Source organism: Lepidochelys kempii, chromosome 3 (assembly GCF_965140265.1).
Source record: "Lepidochelys kempii isolate rLepKem1 chromosome 3, rLepKem1.hap2, whole genome shotgun sequence".
In the NCBI taxonomy this organism is placed as follows: Eukaryota; Metazoa; Chordata; order Testudines; family Cheloniidae; genus Lepidochelys; species Lepidochelys kempii.
Window position 1 is genome coordinate 36,137,284 of NC_133258.1, and position 24,732 is coordinate 36,162,015.

The window sequence follows — 24,732 nt, forward strand, 5'->3', positions numbered from 1 at the left end:
TCCACATCCTTCTTGTAGTGTGGGGCCCAAAACTGGACACAGTACTCCAGATGAGGCCTCACCAATGTCGAATAGAGGGGAACGATCACGTCCCTCGATCTGCTCGCTATGCCCCTACTTATACATCCCAAAATGCCATTGGCCTTCTTGGCAACAAGGGCACACTGCTGACTCATATCCAGCTTCTCGTCCACTGTCACCCCTAGGTCCTTTTCTGCAGAACTGCTGCCTAGCCATTCGGTCCCTAGTCTGTAGCTGTGCATTGGGTTCTTCCGTCCTAAGTGCAGGACCCTGCACTTATCCTTATTGAACCTCATCAGATTTCTTTTGGCCCAATCCTCCAATTTGTCTAGGTCCTTCTGTATCCTATCCCTCCCCTCCAGCGTATCTACCACTCCTCCCAGTTTAGTATCATCCGCAAATTTGCTGAGAGTGCAATCCACACCCTCCTCCAGATCATTTATGACGATATTGAACAAAACCGGCCCCAGGACCGACCCTTGGGGCACTCCACTTGATACCGGCTGCCAACTAGACATGGAGCCATTGATCACTACCCGTTGAGCCCAACAATCTAGCCAGCTTTCTACCCACCTTATAGTGCATTCATCCAGCCCATACTTCCTTAACTTGCTGACAAGAATACTGTGGGAGACCGTGTCAAAAGCTTTGCTAAAGTCAAGAAACAATACATCCACTGCTTTCCCTTCATCCACAGAACCAGTAATCTCATCATAAAAGGCGATTAGATTAGTCAGGCATGACCTTCCCTTGGTGACCAATGCGGTTATGGGAGTGGTGATGATGATGATGATGATATACTGATGATACTGAATTGCTTACATTTTTTAATCTCAGATGTCCAATACCTGAAAGGTTAAGACTCTTCCTTGGTTGTACTCTACTTTTCTCTTCTTGCTTGGAATTCTAAGGCAGTATTCCATGTATAGTAGATCATCTTCATCTTCTTAATAAAGAAAGCCTTTCAGAGCCATTTTGATATAAAAGGTTTCAGAGTAACAGCCGTGTTAGTCTGTATTCGCAAAAAGAAAAGGAGTACTTGTGGCACCTTAGAGACTAACCAATTTATTAGAGCATAAGCCTGCTGCAGTTTCCACGATATGCATCTGAGGAAGTGAGCTGTAGCTCACGAAAGCTTATGCTCTAATAAATTGGTTAGTCTCTAAGGTGCCACAAGTACTCCTTTTCTTTTTGATATAAAAGTAATTACAGTTCTGTGCCTCTTGTCCCCTTATTCTATCTGTAAAGTTCTAAGCAAACCTGTGATATTATATAAAAATAGGAAGTAACAATAATAAATTGCCCCTTCTATAAAACCCACAACTCCTAAATTTAATGTTTCATTGTTTCTGGTTGAAGCCTATGGCTCTCTTCTTTTAGAAGCTAATCATTTATTGTTCTATAGAGATGTTGATTTCATCTTGGCTCTGCCTTGCCAAGTCTTTAGAACAGTGAAAGCTTTAGAATTTAATTCAATCTCATTTGAAATCAGAGCTCAGATATTTAGATGCAGTCTACTTGACTGTGGATTTTTCTATGGAGATCCTGAATGTTCATGAGTGTGGAATAAGATGGTGCATGTTGCAAACGGTGGGGACCAGTATATGGTGTGAGGAAATCACTTACAGCACTCTGGTTCTTTTTCTCATCTAATCTAGGTTCATTCATATATTGGGCCTATCTCCATAGTATCTGAGTGGTTCTAGAGAAATTCATTTATTTGTATAACTTTTCTTTCTTCTTTAAATTTTAAAATTAAGTTGAAAGTAGAAAAGATGCCACATTTAAGTTAACACACTGGTGATTTGCATCTAGAATTCTCAGCAGCTGGCACAGCCCTCAGATTTTGTATTGTATTTTGTACTGGCAAACAGTTGTAGGAGAAAATTACTTGATTTTTTTTTAAGGGAAGCTGAATTGAATACTTGCCTCTTGAGTACAAATTTATAGCTGGTCATTAAGTATTAAAGGAACTGCTTATATCTCTCTGTGCACAGATATAGGTGTTTGAATCATAAATTAACCTGTTTGTGCAGAGTTTGCTGGCTGGAACTATCTGAACTTGACCCTCTGGGGAAAAAATATTAAAAGTTTAAAAGAAGACACATTAACCTTGATTTTCTTCCAGTTTTGCTGAGGCAGACGCTGTTAATTAATGTCCTTACATCAGATGTGTTACCACTATAGCAAGACCGTAAAAGCAAAATTTAAAAACCTTGATTTCTGTAAAATAAAGCTGGCATGCACATTTCATCTGTTTATATTGACATCTGCCTTCTGTTGGTCATGAACTACAGGTTTCCTGGGTAACTTAACACACATCTCAGACTGGAATATTAGAGGCTTTGAAACTATTATAAAACAATTTTTTAGCTCTTGCATGTAAATAAAAGCTGACTAAGGCCAGTGTAACATTAGCTTCCAAATAATATTTATAATGTTGAAGAGAAATTTGTCAGTAATAGTGAGGAGAATGTGTTCTTGAACAGTGGATATGCCATATAATTATAGGGTGCTTTTCTTGCAGAGACTTGACCACTTGCCTGTGAGCAAGATGCTGCCTTCTGGATAGCCGCCCTCCAAGCTTTACAAAAAAGAGACCCGGGCTTAATGGAAACGTCTTGTGGTTCTAAGCCCAGTGCCATAGTTCAGAGTATTATTCCACCAGGGGAAACAGTCTGCTCTCCAAAGTGCAGGCTTCATTGCGCCCCCTCTCCAATCCCCAGGAAACTTTACAGAGAAATCCAGAGCAACTTGCTTAAATAAAGGTTTCAGAGTAGCAGCCGTGTTAGTCTGTATTCGCAAAAAGAAAAGGAGTACTAATGGCACCTTAGAAACTAACCAATTTATTTGAGCATAAGGTTTCGTGAGCTACAGCTCACTTCATCGGATGTATTCAGTGGAAACTACAGTGGAGAGATTGATATACGTAGAGAACATGAAACAATGGGTATTACCATACACACTGTAACGAGAGTGATCACTTAAGGTAAGCTATTACCAGCAGGAGAACGGGGTGGGGGTGGGGGACTTTTTGTAGTGATAATCAAGGTCTGTCTTTTTTTTGCTGGCGAGTATTTGCTTCAGGTTGGGGGGCTGGCTGTAAGCAAGGACTGGCCTGTCTCCCAAGATTTGTGAGAATGATGGGTCATCCTTCAGGATAGGTTGTAGATCCTTGATGATGCGTTGGAGAGGTTTTAGTTGGGGGCTGAAGGTGATGGCTAGTGGCATTTTGTTATTATACAGGACAGGCCCAGCAAAGATAATAACAGATACTCTCACAAATCTTGGGAGACAGGCCAGTCCTTGCTTACAGACAGCCCCCCAACCTGAAGCAAATACTCGCCAGCAACCACACACCACACGACAGAACCACTATCTTAACCCAGGAACCTATCCTTGCAACAAAGCCCATTGCCAATTGTGTCCACATATCTATTCAGGGGACACCATCGTAGGACCTAATCACATCAGCCTCACTATCAGAGGCTCGTTCACCTGCACATCTCCCAATGTGATATATGCCATCATGTGCCAGCAATGTCCCTCTGCCATGTACATTGGTCAAACTGGACAGTCTCTACGTAAAAGAATAAATGGACACAAATCAGACGTCAAGAATTATAACATTCAAAAACCAGTCAGAGAACACTTCAATGTCTCTGGTCACTCGATTACAGACCTAAAGGTCGCAATATTACAACAAAAAGACTTCAAAAACAGACTTCAACGAGAGATTGCTGAATTTGAATTAATTTGCAAACTGGATACAATTAACTTAGGCTTGAATAGAGACTGGGAGTGGATGTGTCATTACACAAAGTAAAACTATTTCCCCATGTTTATTCACCCCCCCCCACTGTTCCTCAGACGTTCCTGTTAACTGCTGGAAATGGCCCACCTTGATTATCACTACAAAAGGTTTTCTCCCCCCCCCCGCCCCCGCTCTCCTGCTGGTAATAGCTCATCTTAAGTGATCACTCTCCTTACAGTGTGTATGATAACACCCATTTTTTCATGTTCTGTGTGTATATAAATCTCCTCACTGTATTTTCCACTGAATGCATCCGATGAAGTGAGCTTAGCTCACGAAAGCTTATGCTCAAATAAATTGGTTAGTCTCTAAGGTGCCACTAGTACTCCTTTTCTTTTTGCTTAAATAAATGGGAGCAATGCCTGCCATCTAAAGGAGTCAAGCACACAAACTGAGCAGCAAAAACACACTCCTTCCTGAATGGTTTTATTTAAATAAATAAGGGGACAGGAAAATTAAAAATGGGATATTTTAGGGGGAAAGGCTGCCATACTTTATATTAAGATTCCATTTATAAATGATTTATAAGGGGTTAATAAATAATTAATAGATGTTATAAGCATTTTATAGAGCTGAGTACAATGTACTAATGATGGTTTTAAGAAATTGAATAGAAGATACTAAAGATGGTTATAAGTAATTGTCACAGGGTTGGACGGCCCTTTAAAAGATGTAGGTTTACCTGTGCATAATTATCTGCCTTCCAAAGTGACGGGTTTAGGGTCAGGGATCACATGATAGCTTGAAGGTCACCTAGTTCTTATATTTTTGTGATAAAAGATTAGCAAGCAGCTTGGTTAGGGTGAGCCCTTCTGGGGCGACCGTTCCATACCTGCTAGGTGGAAGATTTAGCTGGAGATACCAGCTGTGTGGCTAGGGGCAGGAGCCTTATGAGAAAGAAGCTTCAGGAAGGGTCAGGCAGCAGCACCTGGCTTATTTGTTTTGATTTGTGTTGGACTGTCCTGGTATTGAAAAATAAACCCATCCCTAAAGAAAGGGAGTAAAATTCCACTGCTGTTGGGAGCTTCGACTCACAGGCCAGTGAGTTGGCCCACTGGCTTACTGTGGCTCTGTAACAATGAACTGTTAAACTATTTCATTAATCAATCTATTAATTAAATTCTTTCTTTATTTAAATTATTAATCTGCTAGCCATACCACTGGGTTCCTTATTCCGAGTGCTGGTCCCAAGGCCAGATAAAATCAGAGGGTTGGACCATGGCCTAACAAGCCATCCCCATAAAACACATTTAGCTTTGGCACGTGGAAGAAAAGGATTAAGAACTTCTCCAGTTTCATCTACTTCATCGGTTGCATCTGCTATGCTCAATGGAACCAATCAAAAGGACGAATTACAAGGGATCATTTAAGGTGGAAGTCCATCGTACATGCTACCATGGCTACATCATAACCATGTGAATCTGCTACTGAAGCTATTTATTAATACATTAACAACTTGTTATGAATGGAACCTGAAAATAAAGTATGCCAAAAAGACTGCATAAATTAATGAAATATATAGAACAATATTATAAAACACTACACAAGCATAAGAACGTAAGCATATAAGAATGGTCATATGGGTCAGACCAATGGTCCATCTAGCCCAATATCCTGTCTTTCAGTATTGTCCATTCCAGATGCTTCAGAGGGAATGAACAGAACAGGGCAATTATCAAGCAATCCATCCCATGTCATCCACTCCCATCTTCTGATAGTCAGAGGTTTAGGGACACCTGGAGCATGGGGGTGCATCCCTGACCATCTTGACTAATAGCCATTGATGGACATATGCTTCATGAACTTACCTAATTCTTTTTTTTATCTCAGTAATAGTTTTGGCCTACACAGCATTCCCTAGCAACTAGTTCCACAGGTTGACTGTGTGTTATGTGAAGAAGTACTTCCTTATGTTTGTTTTAAACCTGCTGCCTATTAATTTCATTGGGTGACCCCTAGTTCTTGTGTTATGTGAAGAGGTAAATAACACTTTCTTATTCACTGTCTCCACACCATTCATAATTTTATAGACTTCTATCATACTTCATACCCCCCTTAGTCAGCTCTCCCCCTATTCCAGACACCCTACTGGATGGATCCACCTTATGAAAAGATTTAGTCCCCACACAAGTTGTGTGTTTCCTAAGAATGTTAAGTGCTCACTCAAAAATCTTCAGGCCAACACCTTCTAAAATGGATGCCTGAAATAAGGCTCTTGTGTCCATATGGCAGTTGCTGCGTGTTCAGCAATTTTGAAAATCAGGCCACTTACTTAGGAGCCTAACCTTAGGTGCCCATTTTTGAAATGGTTGCTTTGAGTCTTAAGTATGCAAATGCTGGCTGACTTTTACATGGTTGGACTGGTTCCTGTGGATCAAGGGCTTCAAGGTATGGTGGGTACCAGGGTGGAGATCTCTAAGGACCCAATGTGTTTCTATGTACATATGAGACCTGTGGAGCCTATTCTAATTAAACTGCTACTTTTAAGCACATCACTTAGTTTCCGTTCCTTGTTTGGGTTATAGACTTAGATGCTTCTGAAGAAGGGTGGATCGGTCTTTCTATCCGAGAGCTTTCTGTTATCTTGCTATCAGTATCACTCAGATTGCAACTTTCAAGGGATAATTTTAGGAGCTCTTGTTAAGATTTCTGTTCCCCTTACAAATTCCTTAACCTCTTCTCAGTCTTTTCCTTCCTCATTCCTTCAGAGCAAAGACCCAGGCTTTTGATTGCTTGAAAAGTCTCTGAGGTTGTCAAGCAGTCTGGAGTGGCTCACGAACATCGATGCCAACCTCAGGGCAGACTGTTACAAACCAGGGCACAAACCCCATATTGGTGATGTGTTCTATAATTAGATTTCACCTATCAAGTATCAAGTGTGAACTTATCAAGCACTATAACAGCCTTAACATGGAGTCACACAGTTCCCTTGGGCACTCCAGTCTATCTTGCCATCCAGGCAAGCCTGACTTTGTGGGAGATGGTCCCCTACTCCAAAAATCACAATGATATTCAAATTACTCCCAGTCTCAAAGGATCAGTCTCTTAACCCAGGACAATTACACCTCAGGTCACACACCAAAGACAATGCTAGTAGCCATCTGGTAATAAACTAATTACAGATTTATTAACTAAGAAAAGGAAATGAGTTATTTACACGATTAAAGCACATAAACATATGCACACAGATGAGTTACTGCCTTATGTTCCAATAAGTAATGGAAGCTAATATAATGTCCAAGCTCTATATGTCCTATAGGGTTAACCTAAGCTAAGCAGCTTCGGGATCCCTTGCTTATGCTTAGAAAGATTTCCCTCTCCAAATTCCAAGTAGCATAGCGATTCCAATTCCAAGATTTTTATTCCCTTCTCCCAAAGTTCAAGCTGTGATGAGACAAGCGTTTGTGCATATCCTCTCTTCATGGGTGTGGGGGAAACAATCAACAAAGTCCTTCGTCCACTGATATTCCACAATGGTTTGTCTAGTGTCTATAAATCTTCTTTTGTTGGGCAGGAGATGACCCCTCTTGTGATAAATTAGTATTTCACACTTGGTAATGCATCTTTCATAACTATGGGAGTTTCCAATTTCATACCAAACACTTCTATACTTACAGAACACACACTTAAATATTACCTTATAACATGGGATACAGATATTATAAGTGAGATTAATGCATGCAGCAACTCACAAGAATTTCATGAAGTCCAAACACTAAACATCTCTCTATAAATCTAATACTTATTTTAACAATACTAAGACAAAGGTGAGCCCGACTGGTTTCCAGCTATTCATTTGTCAGTGTTCAGAAAGGCCTAGGGATCTTGGCAGGAGCTGTCACCTGGTCTGCTGGCGTCAGAGAGGTTTCCCCCTTCCGTGTGTTCCCATTGTCTCTCATTCTCATGTGCACAGGCAGGCATTCCTGGCAGTTGGAGCCAAATCTCCAATTTAGAAGTTTTCGTTGTCAGTGTTGTCTTGGATTAACTGGTAGCAAAGAGGAATATATTTACTTAAATCCCCACTGAGTCTGCAGGGAGGGATTGGTGGGGCTTTCAATCAAACCCATGGGGATTACATGTACTGGGACATATCTTTTTCTTCAGCTATCTCTTGATGTGAAGCTGATGTCTGCCAAGGGGGTTCACTGGTGAGTTTTTAAGTGGCTGAGGAGCCCAATTCTTGCCCTGCAGATTTTCTCACAGAAGTGACAGGTGTAATCTTGAAGGAGACATAGTTGTTGGCTGGAGTACTGTGCCCTTTCTTTCCACCTTTGTTGCTTCTCTGTCTCATGAGCACATCTGTTCTCCTCAAAGTGAGTTTTGGCGTGGTGTATGGCGTGGCGCCACTGTGTTCCATTATGCACCAAGTCCTCCCAGTTTGTTGGGTTGATGCCTCCCTTTTTAAGATGTAATTTCAGCAGGTCTTTGAAACTCTTCCGCTACCCTCTGCGAGCTCTTCGTCCCTGACTTAACTGAGAGAAGAGTGAACGAGGAGTACTTGTGGCATTCTTTTTGCTGCTACGGACTAACATGGCTACCACTCTAAAAGGTGAGAGAAGAGTGAGTGCTTTGGGAGGTGAGTGTCAGGCATACATACACAGTGGCCAGCCCAGCAGAGTTGGTGTTTCATGACCTGCGCTTCTATATGGCTGATGTTGGCTGCAGAGAGAATGCTGATGTTAGTGCGTCAGTCTTCCCAGCTGATCCTGAGGATCCTCGTGAGACAGTGCTGCTGGAACCACTCCAGCCATTTGAGATGTCATCCGTAGGTTACCCAGGTCTCACACTGTGCCCGCAAGGGCTGGGGAGGGTGGGGGAAGATACCAGCGAAAGGAGGACATTCAGGCCTAAGAATAGTAAACTCTGCTTTATTGAAGGAAGGAAGAACTTACGCTCCAATCTGCACGGGGAGCCCCTAGGTCGCATGGGAGGGCTGCAGGGGACTCTGGCCATTCGGGACAGCTGACCAGGAAGGAGTCCGCTGCGGGGGGAGTCCTCTGTGGCGCTATATTCTCCGCGCTTATCTCGGGGTTACATGGGATCAACAGCCAGTTACATTCTTACATGTATGATTTATGCTTATTACATAAACTGACTTGTTTACAGGCAAAAATATGCTGAGCTATGCTACAATATCTTTTGGCACGGTCTGTCGGACAAAGTTCATTGAAACTGCTTACATCCAGTCACATACTCAGTCCACCACTTAGCGCTTCGCCAATCTTCCGCAACCTTGCCCCTACACACACCCATAGAGAAGGGTGGAGATGACAACTGCCTTGTAAACCAAGATCTTGGTACCTGTTTGTAGATCCCTATCATTGAAGACTCGTTTGAATAGTCTTCCAAAAGATGTGCTGGCACAGCGGATGGTGTATTCAATTTCTGTGTCAATGCTGGATGTTTGGGAGACGTGGCTGCCAAGGTACAGAAAATGGTCCACATTTTCCAGGGATTCTCCACTGATGGTGATTTGTGGGGTACAAAGCATAGTTGGTGCAGGTGAGAGCTGGTAGAGTACCTTGGATTTCCTGGTGTTGAAATTTATTATGTTACATACACAATATAGAATGTTTGACAATAAGAGAAAAAATTTGCTAAAGGGCCTTTTGAGAATGGTACTTTTGCAATGATGGATAATACAATCAGATTGCTTAGAAGCACCTTCAAATTGACTTGCACATATTTCTGTCTCCCACTTCTGTGCTGTGTAAGGGTCTCTGAAGCCATTATATTATCTTTCTGTCATTTCCATGGGGGAGGGGAAGTGTAGTCTAAAAAGGAAACAAAACCACCATAATATAAAAAGCAAGATGATGTTAATCTAATTCATTGTCAACAGTCATCAGGTTGTTGATATCCTGTGAACTTCCTGCTTCTCCTCTCTCATAGGACTCTTGTACTGTGGATATGTTTCAAAATATGAACAAAAATGGACAAATGGCTTTCTGTTGCATCTAAATAGGCAATGTTGACAGGTGGTAGAAGAGCCTACACTTATGCGCAAGACAGAGAGCGAAACGAAAGATGATGCGAGAAGGGGAGCAGTTCCATGTTTTGCCATTTTCCCAAGTAAAGTGATAATTCTCCATTAACTGTAATAAAGATTTGACATACAGGAGTGCTGGTAAGAGACTGTCCTTTGTTTCTTCACCCCATTCACTTCTGGGATTACATTGCAGAGTTACTCTGGTCACATGGCAGGATTAAGTATCCACTAACTGCAAGGGCTACGGTTGCTCTAATCAGTAAGAACCCAATAAGTAGAATTTGTCAAGAAGTAGACTGCTAGGACACGCTCTAGACTAGAGCTGGGCAGGAATTGTCAAAATAGTTTGAAAAAAAGTTTCAAAAGTCCCATTTCAACATTTTTTTAACAAAAAGTTTTGTGTTACAGTGCAAAAGACTTTCATTAAATTGTAGTTAATTTATACTAGTAAAAAATAAATAATTGAAAATGAAGCTGAAACACTTAAAAATGATCAAAACAAAGTGTTTCGATTGACCCAATATGCCTTTTTTTTTTCTTAAGATTTTCTGTTGATGAAAATTTTTGAGGTGTTGACTTTTCATCCTGATTTGGGATGAGAATTTTTTTTGAAATCTCAAAAATTCTCATGGAATGGGAAAACCGTTTCCTACCTAGCTCTTCTCTAGATTATGTATTACTGCAAGAACACTTTGGTTATATATACCCTACAAGCTTTAAAAATGAAAAAATATTGCTATCCACCCACTGGTGCCCTATAGCAGAAATGTCAAATGTAGGGTATGATTCAGCTTAAAATGCACTTTAATCAGTTCTGCCAAATGTTGTATGAACCTGAAACTGCATCTTTACCCGTCCACAAAACATTCTCTAATGCATTTGTGGGGCCACATATCTGCTCATCTGCCCAAGCTGCAAACTAACTTCATTTATAAATATGAGTAGTCAGTAGCTTCACTAAATTTAATAAAATCACACAGCAAAACCATGTCCTGAATGTGTAAACAGGCTCACCCTTTCTGCAATATGGTAACACCATGCTAAATACTGATTTCATTATTTTGAGAAGTTGTGAAGAATAAAATGAGCAGTCTTTAGAGACAATATGGATTTTAAGTGGGAAAAGAGGGAGACGGAGGATTAAAAAATCAAGGCTGTGTGAGTTTGTGAAAGATGGAAGATTATAGAATTGCTACAGTCACAGAAGGGGGAGGAATAAGGGAAGATCTGGGATGAAAGATGAGAAGCTCAGTGTCATGTTGTTTGAGTTACTGGCTCAATACCTACGAAGAGAGGTCTTACCATCAACAACCACTTAGGGTGTCTATAAGCATGGAAAAATGCCTCCTACCCAAAACAGGATTGGAGATTTGCTGGTGAAGGTGGAGGAATCAGGTCAATTTGAGCGGGAACTGGATCGCATATAATTTGAAAATCAGTTTGTTGGTGATTTCAGAAAATGTGATGTCCGTGCAGTCCAGCTACAGTTAAGTCTTCTTTATATATTTAGCTTGCCTATCTTTTTGTTTTTGCATGGTCCTCTTGTTTTGGTCCAAAAAGATGATCTGTTGCTGCAGCGACTTTAACGGACATAGTTTTGGATTGAAGATTATTTTATACAACCTACTTCCGTGCAACATACTGAAATTTACTAGCTCACTTCCTTAATTACAGTTGTTACACACCAGTTGTTCATGGGAGACACTACACCTAAAACCAAGAAACGTGAACTGCAACTTGCTCATATAAAAGCTTATTTACATGAATTCTATAGGCTCAAAAATAGAAGAGCAGAATAAAGTGAAAAGAATTAATTTGTATCCAAATTACTATACCTTAGTGATAAATGCAATGCAAATGCCTAGATATATTGAAATACAACTGCTACATAGCATTCTACTCAATTTAGATGGACCCAAAATTCACTTCTTCTGATCAGGAATGATTATTTATACGTATGCAGTATAGTTGTAGCTGTGTCAGTCCCAGGATATTAAAGAGACAAGGTGAGTAAGGTAATATCTTTTATTGGTGAAAGAGAGAGAGAGAGAAATCTTATGTCTCTCACCAGCAGAAGTTGGTCCAATAAAAGATATTGCCTCACCGACCTTCTCTCTCTGATTTTTATTTATGAAAGTCAAGGTAATGCTGCTTAGAGCTGGATTAATGGTAATGTGATGTACCACACTGCACTGCAGTAAACACAGCCATGTAACCACATGCTAGACAATGGTTTGGATATTCCTGGCTTAGTCTCCTGATCTCAACACTCACCCTTCATACACATATATAGTCTCTTGGCTGTCTACATTAGTCTCTAGGCTGTCTATGCCCATCTGTTAGCATGGCACTGTGCCTGTTTACTGGTTGGCTGGACCTTTGCCTTTGGGAATAGATGCCAGACATTGATTAGTTTAGATGGGCATGTGCATTGCACTGCAAGTGTCATTTCGCCAGAAGGAGGTCCTGCCTCTGGGGCAACACCAAAGCAATGGAACCACATGCCACTTTAAACCTGATCACACATTTTGATATTATGCTGAGACTGGAAGACTGGAGGACAGAGTTCAGAGTCATGATGGGCTGTTAGCAAGGAAGGTGGTGCTTTGATGTTTGCATGGGAAACCTATTAAGACCTCTCAGTGTGTCCAAAGCTATGTAACTGTCAAACGCAGTGCAAGGCACTCTGTGTGAAAGCAATTGCATGTCAAAGCCACCACGGAATAAACAAAGTCACAGAGGAGTATATAATAGAGCTCAAGACACAAGCTCTGCACTTATCTCAAGAATTGTGCAACTAACCAAGAGAGGATACCCATGAGTGATCTTCAACCCCTGAGTAAAATGTATAGGACTGGAAATCCTAAAAGAAAACAATGACTTCCTGCACAAGAGGTTACACTCCTGCTTGCAAAAAGGAAGCATTCAAGAAAGAAGAATTGGTCAGTGTGCCTTTCCAGGAGGCTGCTCAAAGTTTTGACAGCGAAAGAAAACCTGTGCTGAAAACAGAAACAGGGCAGACAATAAATAAAGAATATCAGTGTGTTAAGGCTTGTGGTGGCAGCAAGAAAGTAAAGTTATATTCTGTTTTCTTTGGGGTCTCATACCATGCCCATCACTATGGTATCTGGGTATTTCCCAGAAGTGCATTGAACGGTGTGACTAGAATCTGTTATCTGTCACCATGGTTTTTGTTCCCCCTTCTTTTCCCTGGAAGAAAATTATGTGCAAATTGTCATTAAAAATACTATTTCATTTTTTGTCTGATTAATGCTAGCTGAAAGGAGTTAAGGGAATAAGAAGGGCATTTTCCAATATGTCAAGGGGAAGCTAAGTGCTAGGGAGAAACTAGGTCTACTGATAAATTAATAATGACCCAAAATGGCTGATAAGGTCTCTTAAAATCAGTGTTGAACAAGAAAATTATAAAAAGAAGTTTGAACAATTAGGGACAAATCTTATCACTGTCTCAGTGAGCCATATGGCAGCAGGAGCATTGTGGTACTGATGTCCAAGGGGGCAGTGGAGAGACCTGGAGGGATTTGGGGTGCTGTGGCACTCTGTGGGTGCTTCCGGTGCAGAAGTCTGAAAGGTGAGGGTTAGGGTGGTGTATCCACTACAAACATGATCTTTGCATCATTTTCCCACCCCCATGTACACACATACATTCCACCTAGGAGGCTGCATAAGGAGCTTAGGGAGCCAGCTCCTGTTTATCAGTAGCAGCTATGGCATGGGAGATGAAAAGGGAATCTTCCTCTTCCTCCCCTCACCTCCATGCTCCTGCCCTATGCCTGGCCCTACTCGTCAGGATTTACCAGTTGGGGAAGAAAAGAAAGTGAGCGTGAGTATGGGATGAGTGGAGAGAGACAGAGTGAGCATATTAATGATACGCTTTGCCTATCTGTATCTCTCTTTCTCTATTATAGGAACAGAGGGCTTGCCAGACTGGATCTGGCCTGAGGTTCATTTAGCCCAGTATTCTGTCTCCAACAGTGGCCGGTACCAGGTGCTTCAGAGGAAGGTGTAAGAACCCTGCAGTAGGCAGTTGTGGGGTTATTTGCTACCATGGTTGTCTCATCATAACCCCTAATACAATTTGTCTTAACCCCTGAAACGTAAGGTTTCATCTCCCTTCCCAATAGTCTTGTTGTTAACATTAACTATTATAACTCTAAATAGTCTTGTTATCCCTATAAATATCCAATCCCTCTTCAAAACTTGCTAATTTTTTTGCCTCAACAACATCATGTGACAATGAATTCCACTGTCTAATTATGTGTTATGTGTTGCTTTTGTTGGTTTGAATTTGCCACCTTCCAATTTCATTGAATGCCCCTTGTTCTTGTATAATGAGATATTGTGTAATACCAACAGTGCACAAAGAATTTCACAGATATGGGGCAGAGTTCCTGAAGCTAGCCTATAGTTTATAATAGTACCCAAATAAATAAATAAATAAATATGGGATATTCTACAGGCATTTTCCTTCCCTTTATTTTATTTTGAATTAAAAGAGAAAAAGGAAAGGGAAGGTGATACAGGTTATATAATCACTGTAAAAGCAAAGATCACAATAGAAGCATCAGCTACAAATAACTGACAGTCAGATTACTACAAACAGAATGTGTAAGTGCAATAAATAGGACTTAAAAAATAAATGATCTGCAGGCACTTATCTGGTTCAAAAGAGGGCAAATGATGATATAACTATATGTAAATTATAACTAGACTATTTAATAAAAGGAAAACAAATAGTGAAAATATGGCTTATTTATTCCTTGTCACATATTAGGAAATTCTTCAGAACAAGAATATTTCTCACTTTACTGAACAAATGGCCCAATGGAGAGATAGCTGAGTTCTGCCACTGAGCTCTGATACTGAGTTTAACAGTACAAAAGAAGGACATCTTTCATTGTCCTCTATTCCTTACCTATCTCATGCAAAACAGCAGACCCATTGTAGAAGAAATTATACTGCTTCATCTCTTTAGTTGCTCCCCCTAAATAAACCAAAATCCTGCTATGTGCAAACATGCTTCAGTGTTTTCTTTCAGATATATCAAAATGCCAGATGCACCTGTCCCATGATGTTACCCACCACAAATACAGAATATAATATTTTTCACTTCTATAGCATCTTTCACCCAAGGGCTGCTAAGCATGCTACAAATAATCTAGTTTCACGACTCCCCTTCTGTTCATCTCACTGAGGCACCGAGAGGTTAAGGATGTGAAGGTGCAGCAGGGGAATGCACAGACTCTTTTCCATCAAGACTCGAGCAGAGACACAGATCAAGACTGATTCTAGAGGACTGTCACTTAGGAGGAAACAACATACTTTTAACTTGTAAACACATCAAATTCAGTATGGAAATCAATGAGATGGAATAAACGTGGAATCCAACAATGTCGTGTCAACAGTTACTTTTGAGGACAGAGATGCCCTTTCATAGCACAGTTGATCCCTAAGTGACCAGTTCAAAGTCACAAAAAGAGACAGCTGCAGGGCAAAGAATAATACCCAGAAGTTCTGACTCCCAGTGAGGTGCACAAACCGATAGACTAGATTTCTTTCCAGTAAAAATTGCACGGGTATATGGTAAAATGTGCATGTTATATTATGTTTTATAATAGTATATGTATATATTTTATATACTAACTTATTTAATACCTTTGTAAAATGTTAATGCTGATTTTTTAGCCTTGGCTTCATCAACTCTGTTTCTTCAAGATATTTTTTTCTCTGAATGTGTGGGTTTTTTCCCTTCAGCTTGTTTCAACCTATTTTTCTGATCCAGAAAGGGGTGTCATTTTGGATGACACCCCAAAGTTTAGGAATTGTCCAGCTCTGTGGTATTTGTTCAGGTCCATAATATTTCTCATGCCTACCAGTGATGAAGGAACAGAAAGATGAGCTCTAGTACAGGTTTTTATTAGGAGCCCCTCTCCCACAGAAGTAACACATGCAGCAGCACCCTTCCCCGCCCTAGGTATTGCAACCCTAATCCCAGCCCAGAGTGGAGGGGAAAGGAAGGGACCCTGGAGAGCAAGCCTGCTCCACCACTGACCTTGCAGTGACAGTTCCAGCAGTTCCTGTCTTGCATGGGGTTGGGCCTGGCACCCTGCTCCGGCATTGCAACTTGGCAGCGTGCAGGATCACAGCAGTGCTGAGGTTTGGTATGCAATGCCACTTAGTCAAGATTGGCCTGCCTGCCCCAGCATCATGACAGAAGATTGGGTAGGCCAAACCTGAGTGGTTCAGTAACACCACATGCCAGATTGCAATACCCAGAACAGGGTGCTGGGTCCAGCCCTGAAGGACACAGAAACCACCAGAGCCACAGCTGCGAGGTGAGTCCAGACAGAAAAAAGTCAGGGACAAATGTAACTTTTTTTCACACAGTGACAAATCTTAATAATTATACGCATTTTTAAGCCTCCCAGAACCCTCTAAATGGTCCCACTGATTTCACTGGAGCTACACACATGCTTAAAGTTATATATATGTTATATTATGTTTTATAATAGTATATGTATATATTTTATATACTAACTTATTTAATACCTTTGTAAAATGTTAATGCTGATTTTAAATATGTGCTTAGGTGTTTGCAGGATTGAGGCCTTTATCACCATCCTTTGTGTAACCAAAAACTTAGGCCCTGCTTCTGAATGCTCTGGTTTCCCATTGGGGTTACTCCACTGATTTATGTGGAATTTTGTCTGATTTATTATAGTGTTAGTGGCCTGTGGGTCAAGCTCCAGAATCCCCTGAAGAGGGGATAAGAAGAGAAAAAGCCTCAAACCAAGGAACTAGTTTTAATTGGGTAGGGTTTATTTGATAATTCCAGAAATCTCATAGATTATTTGATATGATTAACAAATTGAAAATGCCATTTCACTTAGACTTCTAAACAGGTTGTCTTGTTACTCCTCCTTTTGTTGCAATCTGTTTCAGTGAAATGCATGAAAAGGTAAAATTAAGTAAATCTGTTCATTACAGCAACAGCAGGCTAGCTACTGTATGGCAAAATATACAGAGAGGAGCTACTTTATGTTCTGATAGAAGCTGAGAGATAGTGACCCACTGTGCTTAACTGACCTGGAAAGAGCTTATGCATTTCCTTTTAATTTGATATGGATGGCTAAATTATCCCTCCCCCCCCCTTTTTTTTTCAGAAAAACTTCCTCACTGTCAAGAGGGCAGTGAATTCCTATTGATTACAGGGTTATCTAATGGTCAGGCGGGAGTCTGGCTCCCTGCTGCTGACATCAGCTGAGAAGTCAATCATGACTGTTACTGCTTTTGCTCAAGGAAAAAAACTATAAAACATGTTACTTTAAGCCAAAGCAGGCTGTATATACAGGCTGGGTGAGAAGCAGGCATTGATGGGAAGAAAGTATATCTTGCCCAGGACCAGAATGAAAATTATACTGGAGCACTATTCGGGAAAGATAGTAATCTCTCGAACGTAAATTTTATAACCAGGCCCCTATTCTAAGGTCGGTTTTCAACCCCACTATACCTACATGCTATTATTGTTTATATATCTGTATTATGGTAACACCTACATGCCCCAGTCATATTCAGGACCTCTCTGTGCTATGTTCTATACAAACACAGAATAAACACGTGTCCTGAAGAGTTAACAATCTAAGGCCCCAATCCTGCAAAGACTTGCCATACTTAGTTTAAGCATATGAGTTATTCCATCAGAATTAAGACAAGACCTAACAAACAATTGGTGTAAGAGGAGGAAGTAAACAGAAAAAGAATGTGTGTTAACAGAGGCCAGAAATGTGTATAGCTAAATGGGTTTGATTCGTTGTTGATTATAAGATATGAATAACACATAACCGAAAGAAGTCCCCACCAGCCATCCACTTACGCACTCTCAGGTGGCAATTTACCATAGGTAGTATGGTGGCAATGGGTCTAGAGGAGGGATCTGAAGGTCAAGGAATTGGCTTTAGAGGCTAGATTAAGGAGGGCATTCTGCACATTATGGGGGGGAAATCACATCTCTGAAGGATAAATGGAACGTTTCATGAAAATGTGAAGACAATTGAGCAAATACATTTACATTTCAAATTTTGTAAATTATTCCCTTTTAAATTGTTTGTGACTTGTCTCATATCTCTGTGGCTTTATATATTGTGATAAGAGTCAGATGATACCTCAGGAATCCCTTAATAAAGTGTTTTCATCATAACATTATGCAAAGTTTAATTTTCAAAGAGCCCCTCCCAAATATATATCATAATTAGCATTTCTCAAAAATTAAGTATGAATCTCCTTTGAATCTGACAGAGAAGAATAATCCCGCAAGGATGCTATTTTCATTGTTAGAGCTGACATATAACGTTTCATGGGTGCAGCATTTTGACTTAGAAAACTTTGTGTGAACCTTGTTTATGGGAAAACTATGAGTATATGCACCCTTTGGATAAGGAATACTTTGGCAGTAAACACTTCTCACTGTGAATACTTTGGACACTAGCCTGTTTGAAAAGGACGTCACAGCATGCGAGCAGGTCTGAGCAGACAAGTCTTACTAGGTGAACTGACTTCTAGAAAACTTGGATGTCAGCACAAAAAAATGTGCCAAGCCCCCATTCATCCCTTGCTCCACTTTGACACTCAAACAAAACCAAAACTATGATCTTATGCTGCTATTAGGGATGGTCGAAAAAGCATCTTCCTGCCCCTCCCAAAAAAGATTCCCTGCTGCTACTTTGGCTGAAACTAACTAGATGGGATTTCTTCACAACCTGACTATATGTGGACAGTAGACATGCAAGACCAAGTAATGAGAAATTCATCATCTTCCTTGTTGACCAGGTGCGGGCAGAATTAGAAATAATGGGATGAAATTAAGAAAAGGAAATTTAAGATTGGAAAACTGGAAACCTTCCAAATGGGGAATCTATCTGAATGGGGAATAGTCTCCCAGGGGAAGTGATGGAACATACAGAACCAAAATGGCCAAAGTATTGGAGATTATACAATAAGGAACAGTCCTTCAGTGATAGCGGGATAGAATAGATTCTCTAGTTTAACAGAACTTTACTAGATTTTCTGAGGGCCATCCACACTAAATAAGCAAATTAGCTAAGTGATCAGCATTGAAATAGTTAATTCTGATGCTTAACTTGTGAGACAATGTGATCTAGTGGATAAGCTTGCTGTACTGGGCATCAGGATACCTGGGTCTGTTTCCAGCTCTGCTGTTGTGTGACCTTGGTCAAGTCTCTTCACCTCTGATTCCCCTCCCACATTTTACCTCTCTTGTCTATGTAGATTGTATGTTCTCCAAGGCAGAAACTGTCTCTTTACTGAGTGTTAGTATAGTGTCTAACACAAAGGGACCTTGGTCTTGGCTGAGATCTCTAGGAATTTCTGTAATTCAAATAAAAATAAGAAGAAAAGGAAGCAGAGGCCAGAGTGCATATGTATGTGAGAAAGAAAAACTGGGAGAGACAAGTGTATGAATGGCAGGAATTTTAAATGTGTAGGTGGCAGAAAGTACATGCTGGTGGGGAAGTAGCATGGGGGAGCTGAAGGCAAAGGGAGGAAGAAATATACCAGCAGTGGATGAGGAGGGAAAACATCAAGGAGGAAGCAGAGCCCAGATGAGAAGGTGAGTCCTCTGGAAAAAGTGTCATAGCCACAGGCGATGATGATGATGTGGAGTCTTGTTATTTTCATTCCAGGCACTATAAATCCTAGATTTGGCCCTGAACCTATCACATCTCCTCCCCCTTGGCCTCATTGTGAAATATTGAAAAAAAATCAGACTTTTTCCCCATTAACCTTCAATTTCATGGACCTTGCACTTCTTGGGGATGGGAAGGAGACGTGTCTATATGCCAAAAGAAAGCATACTGTAACTTTGACTTCCTGACATCAAGTGGTGCCAGAAATATCCCAAGGAAGTCTAGTCTCTTTAGATTTCCATCCTGCTTTGGCAGAGATTTGAAATAAGGCTCAGGTAAGTTTCCAAGCTTTGGGGCACTAATGTGAACAGAACCTCCAAGTCTTTGAAGGTCACCCATCACTAATCATAACACGTCACTTGTCAAGGAGGAAAGGAACAGGTGATCGAGAGTCTAAAACAAAAGGAAACTGCACAGTTAAGCCCACTATTCCCCCTCCGTGATTTCTTCTTTGATTTCATTTAATCTCATGAGTCTGCCAAGCTGCTGCCAGGTGGGTCTCCTATACTAGCCTGCCTCTAGATTTCATTCTCCTTTTTTATTTCCTAGCTTCATCATTCAGTCATCTCGGTTTTCTCAAGCTAATTAGCCCTCTGTTTCTGAGATGTGCATTTCTTAACATATGGCACAGTTGCATTGTGTTTGTGCTATGTTTTGTTTTCCATATGAGTACTGTGTCTGCATTTTACATTTTTGATACAGTATGTCAGAAATATCAGATGTCTTCCACTCCACCTACAGAACAACACTCACAGCTTCCTCCTGAAGTGTGCTCTAATTATACTTTAAAATTCCTTACCTCCCATGTTTTCAATTAAGACATCACAGCCATTACGCTACTGTGACAACAGACTGTGATTTTACAGATGTTGGCATTCAGAGGTCAGTATCTACCAGGAGATAAAAGTAGCAGGAATTAAGTATTTAAAATAATTAAGAATAATAAAGAAGTACCTTTCCAAACCAGTGAAGCGATGACAAAAACCAGTATAAAGATCCTACACATGGTGTGATACTGTCTCTTTGAAGCAGTGGCATTGGATGCAGCTATTATAAATCTTCTTCCTATGTAAGACTGCAGAGGGAGGACCTGACTGGCAACACAAAGGAAGAAGCTAGAGAAAATCATGGAGTGTATGCATGTCTGTGAGAGAGACAGAGGAAGAGTGAGAGATACACATATAAGGTTGGATACAGAAGGATTCATACTTTTGTTTGTATAGCCCACAGACAGCTTGTGTCTGGGTGGTTTTAGTCCACCATTTAAATGATACTAGTCTTTCATTCTCTTTTGTTATAAACTGAGTAACTGGAGCACTTGCTTTTAGCTGAGCTCATCTGCCTGTTGTTTAACTCCTGCAGGTCTTCATTTCTAGCTGATATTAGCCTTCGGAGCAGTGAGCTGAGTATGTTCAGCTTGTCTGCATAAGGAAACTATACCAATATAAGGCAGGGTGTGAATTTAAACCACCACAATTATATTAAAACAACAAGGAGTCCGGTGGCTCCTTAAAGACTAACAGATTTATTTGGGCATAAGCTTTTGTGGGTAAAAAACCACTTCTTCAGATGCAACTGGCTAATACTGGCTAACTGCTCAAGCTGAAGAGGCAACAGCAGCAAAAAGGTACTCCCACGGTCTTCTAGAACTCTGAAACTGCCTTCTGTGCACCATGTTTTCCACTTAGTTTGGCTTAGAGATTTCCATGTAAATGGAACCTATTATTAACAGATTTATTTGGGCATAAGCTTTCATGGGTAAAAAACCACTTCTTCAGATGCAACTGAAGAAGTGGTTTTTTACCCACGAAAGCTTATGCCTAAATAAATCTGTTAGTCTTTAAGGTGCAACCGGGCTCCTTGTTGTTTTTGTGGATACAGACTAACATGGCTACCCCCTGATACTTGATACAATTATATTGGTATAACTCGCTGTGTGGATACTTATTTTGGCATCAGTGCCTTTTTTGGTTTAGCTTATTTTTGTTTGGAAGTAGTTTAAACTAAGCTGAAAAAGAGCCATTCTTATTTCAGAATAAGAGGGTCTACATGGGGAGTTATACTGCTGTAACTATACTGGTATAATTATACTGGTATAACTGGAAAAGTCTCTTGTGTACACGTCTACACTACGAAATTAGATCGATTTTATAGAAGTCGATTTTTAGAAATAAATTTTATGTCGTCGATTGTGTATGTCCACACTAAGCGCATTAAGTCAGCAGAGTGCATCCTCACTACCAGGACTAGCATCAACTTATGGAGCGGTGCACTGTGGGTAGCTATCCCACAGTTCCCGCTGTCTCTGCCGCCCATTGGAATTCTGGGTTAAGCTCCCAATGCCTGATGGGGCAAAAACATTGTCATGGGTGGTTTTGGGTACATGTCGTCAGTCGCCCTTCCCATGAAAGCAATGGCAGACAATTGTTTCGTGCCTTTTTTTCCATGCAGACGCCATACCATGGCAAGCATTGTGCCTGCTCAGCTCAGCTCACCATCACCGTGGCTGTTGTGTCCTGGGTGCTGCTGTCAGCAGACGGTGCAGTAGGACTGCTAACTGTCATCATCCACCGCTTCCGCTGCAACTCTGCTCTCCTGTAGACACTATACCATGGCAAGCATGGAGCCCACTCAGCTCACCATCACCGCTGCTGTTTTACGCATTGTAAACACTTCGCACATTATCCTGGAGTATATGCAGAACCGGGCTCAGAGATGCCAGCACGAGGAGGATTTTGATGAGGACATGGACACAGACATTCCTGAAAGCACGGGCTGTGGCAATTGACACATCATGGTGGCAGTGGGGCTGGTTGATACAGTGGAACGCCAATTCTGGGCCAGGCAAACAAGCACAGACTGGTGGGACCACATAGTGTTGCAAATATGGGATGATTCACAGTGGATGTGAAACTTTTGCATGTGTAAGGCCACTTTCCTGGAACAATGTGAGTTGCTTTCCCGCACCCTGAAGCACAGAGATACCAAGATGAAAGCTACCCTTACAGTTGAGACGCGAGTGGCGATAGCCCTGTGGAAGCTTGCAACTCCTGACTGCTACTGGTCAGTCGGGAATCAATTTGGAATGGGCAAGTCTATTGTGGGGGCTGCTGTGATCCAAGTAGCCAATGCAATCATTGACATTCTGTTACTCTGGGAAATGTGCAGGTCATAGTGGATGGCTTTGCTGCAATGGGGTTACCTAACTGTGGTGGGGTGATAGACGGAACACATATCCCCATCTTGGCACTGGACCACCTAGCCAACCAGTACATAAACTGCAAGGGGTACTTCTCAATGGTGCTGCAAGCACTGGTGGATCAAAGGGATGTTTCACCGACATCAGCGTGGTATGGACGGGAAAGGTGCATGACATTCTCATATTTAGGAACTCTGAGCTGTTTGAGCAGCTGCAAGAAGGGACTTACTTCCCAGACCACAAAATTACCATTGGGGATGTTGAAATGCCAATAGTTATTCTTGGGGACCCACCTACCTCTTGCTCCCATGGCTCATGCAGCCTTACACAGAAAGCCTGGACAGTCATAAGGAGCAGTTCAACTATAGGCTGAGCAAGTGCAGAATGGTGGTAGAATGTGCCTTTGGACGGTAAAAAGCTCGCTGGCACTGTTTGCTGACTAGGTTAGACCTCAGCGCAACCAACATTCCCATTGTTATTGCTTCTTGCTGTGTACTCCATAATATCTGTGAGAGTAAGGGGGGGACATTTATGGTGGGGTGGGAGGTTGAGGCAAATCGCCTGGCATCCAATTTTGAGCAGCCAGACACCAGGGCGATTAGAAGAGCACAGCTAGGTGAGCTGCGCATCAGAGAGGCTTTGAAAACCAGTTACATAACTGGCTAGGCTACGGTGTGACTGTTGTGTGTGTTTCTCCTTGATGCAAACCAACCCCCTTGGTTGATTTTAATTCCCTGTAACCAAACCACCCTCCCTTCCCCCTTCGAAATAAAGTAAGTATTGTTTTGAAACCATGCATTCTTTCTTTATTAATTAAAAAAAAAGTGAGATAACTGACAAGGTAGCTTGGGACGGGTGGGGTGGGATGGAGGAGGAGGGAAGGCCAAGACCAAGGCAACATTGCTTTTCGTAGCCACACTACAAATCAAACTGTTTGAATGACAGCTTTCTGTTGCTTGGGCCATCCTCTGGAGTGCAGTGGCTGGGTCCCTGGAGCCTCCCCCCACACGTTCTTGCGTCTGGGTGAAGAGGATATGGAACCTGGGGAGGAGGTCAGGTGGTTACACAATGGATGCAGCAGGGGGCTGTGCTCCTGTTGGCTTTCCTGCAGCTCCACTAGATGCTTCATCATGTCTGTTTGCTCCCCCATTAGCCTCAGCATCGCCTCCTGCCTCTGCTCTTCATGCTCCTGCCTCCACGCTTCATGCTCCTGCCTCTGCTTTTCTCACTCACTTAATGCTTTCCTGGCCTCTAACACTGAATGCCTCCATGCATGAAGCTGTGCCCTATCAGTGCAGGAGGACTGCATGAGCTCGGAAAACATGTCATTGCGAGTGCATTTTTTTCGCCTTCTAATCTGCGATAACCTCAGGAATGGAGATGATAGGGGGAGCGTAGAAACATGGTGGGGAGATAAAAAGGGAGAGTAAAATTTAAGATGATACATTTCTGAGAACAAAAGGGAGACTCTTTCACAGTGAATCAAGCAATTCACAGCAGACAGCACATGTGCTTTAGGTACAAGGTCGCATTTTGCCTTTTATATTGAGCGCCTGCCGGTATGGTGACACATCACACAGGCTGGGCAACAGAATTCGGTTTCCAGGCAGCCATGGTAAGGCACAGGGTACGCAGGGTTGGCTTCTTACGCATAACATGTGGGAATGGTTTCAAACTGCAGTGCCATCCTTTCCCAGAGCAAGCAATGGGTTGGGGTTCACATTTAAAAGGAGGGGCTGTGGTTTTCGGGTGGATGTGCAGCACACACCTACCCCCACCCCACTGCGTGGCTATCCTCTGGGATGATCCCTTTTAGCCAAGCGCAAACAGCCCAGCTTGAACAGGGTTCTTTTCCTGTTCCCTTACAAAAATTCCCCTATTTCAACCAGGTGACCATGAATGATATCACTCTCCTGAGGCTAACACAGAAAGATATAGACCGAATGTTGCTTGAATGCAACCAAAACCCAGGACCATTTGCTGCCAT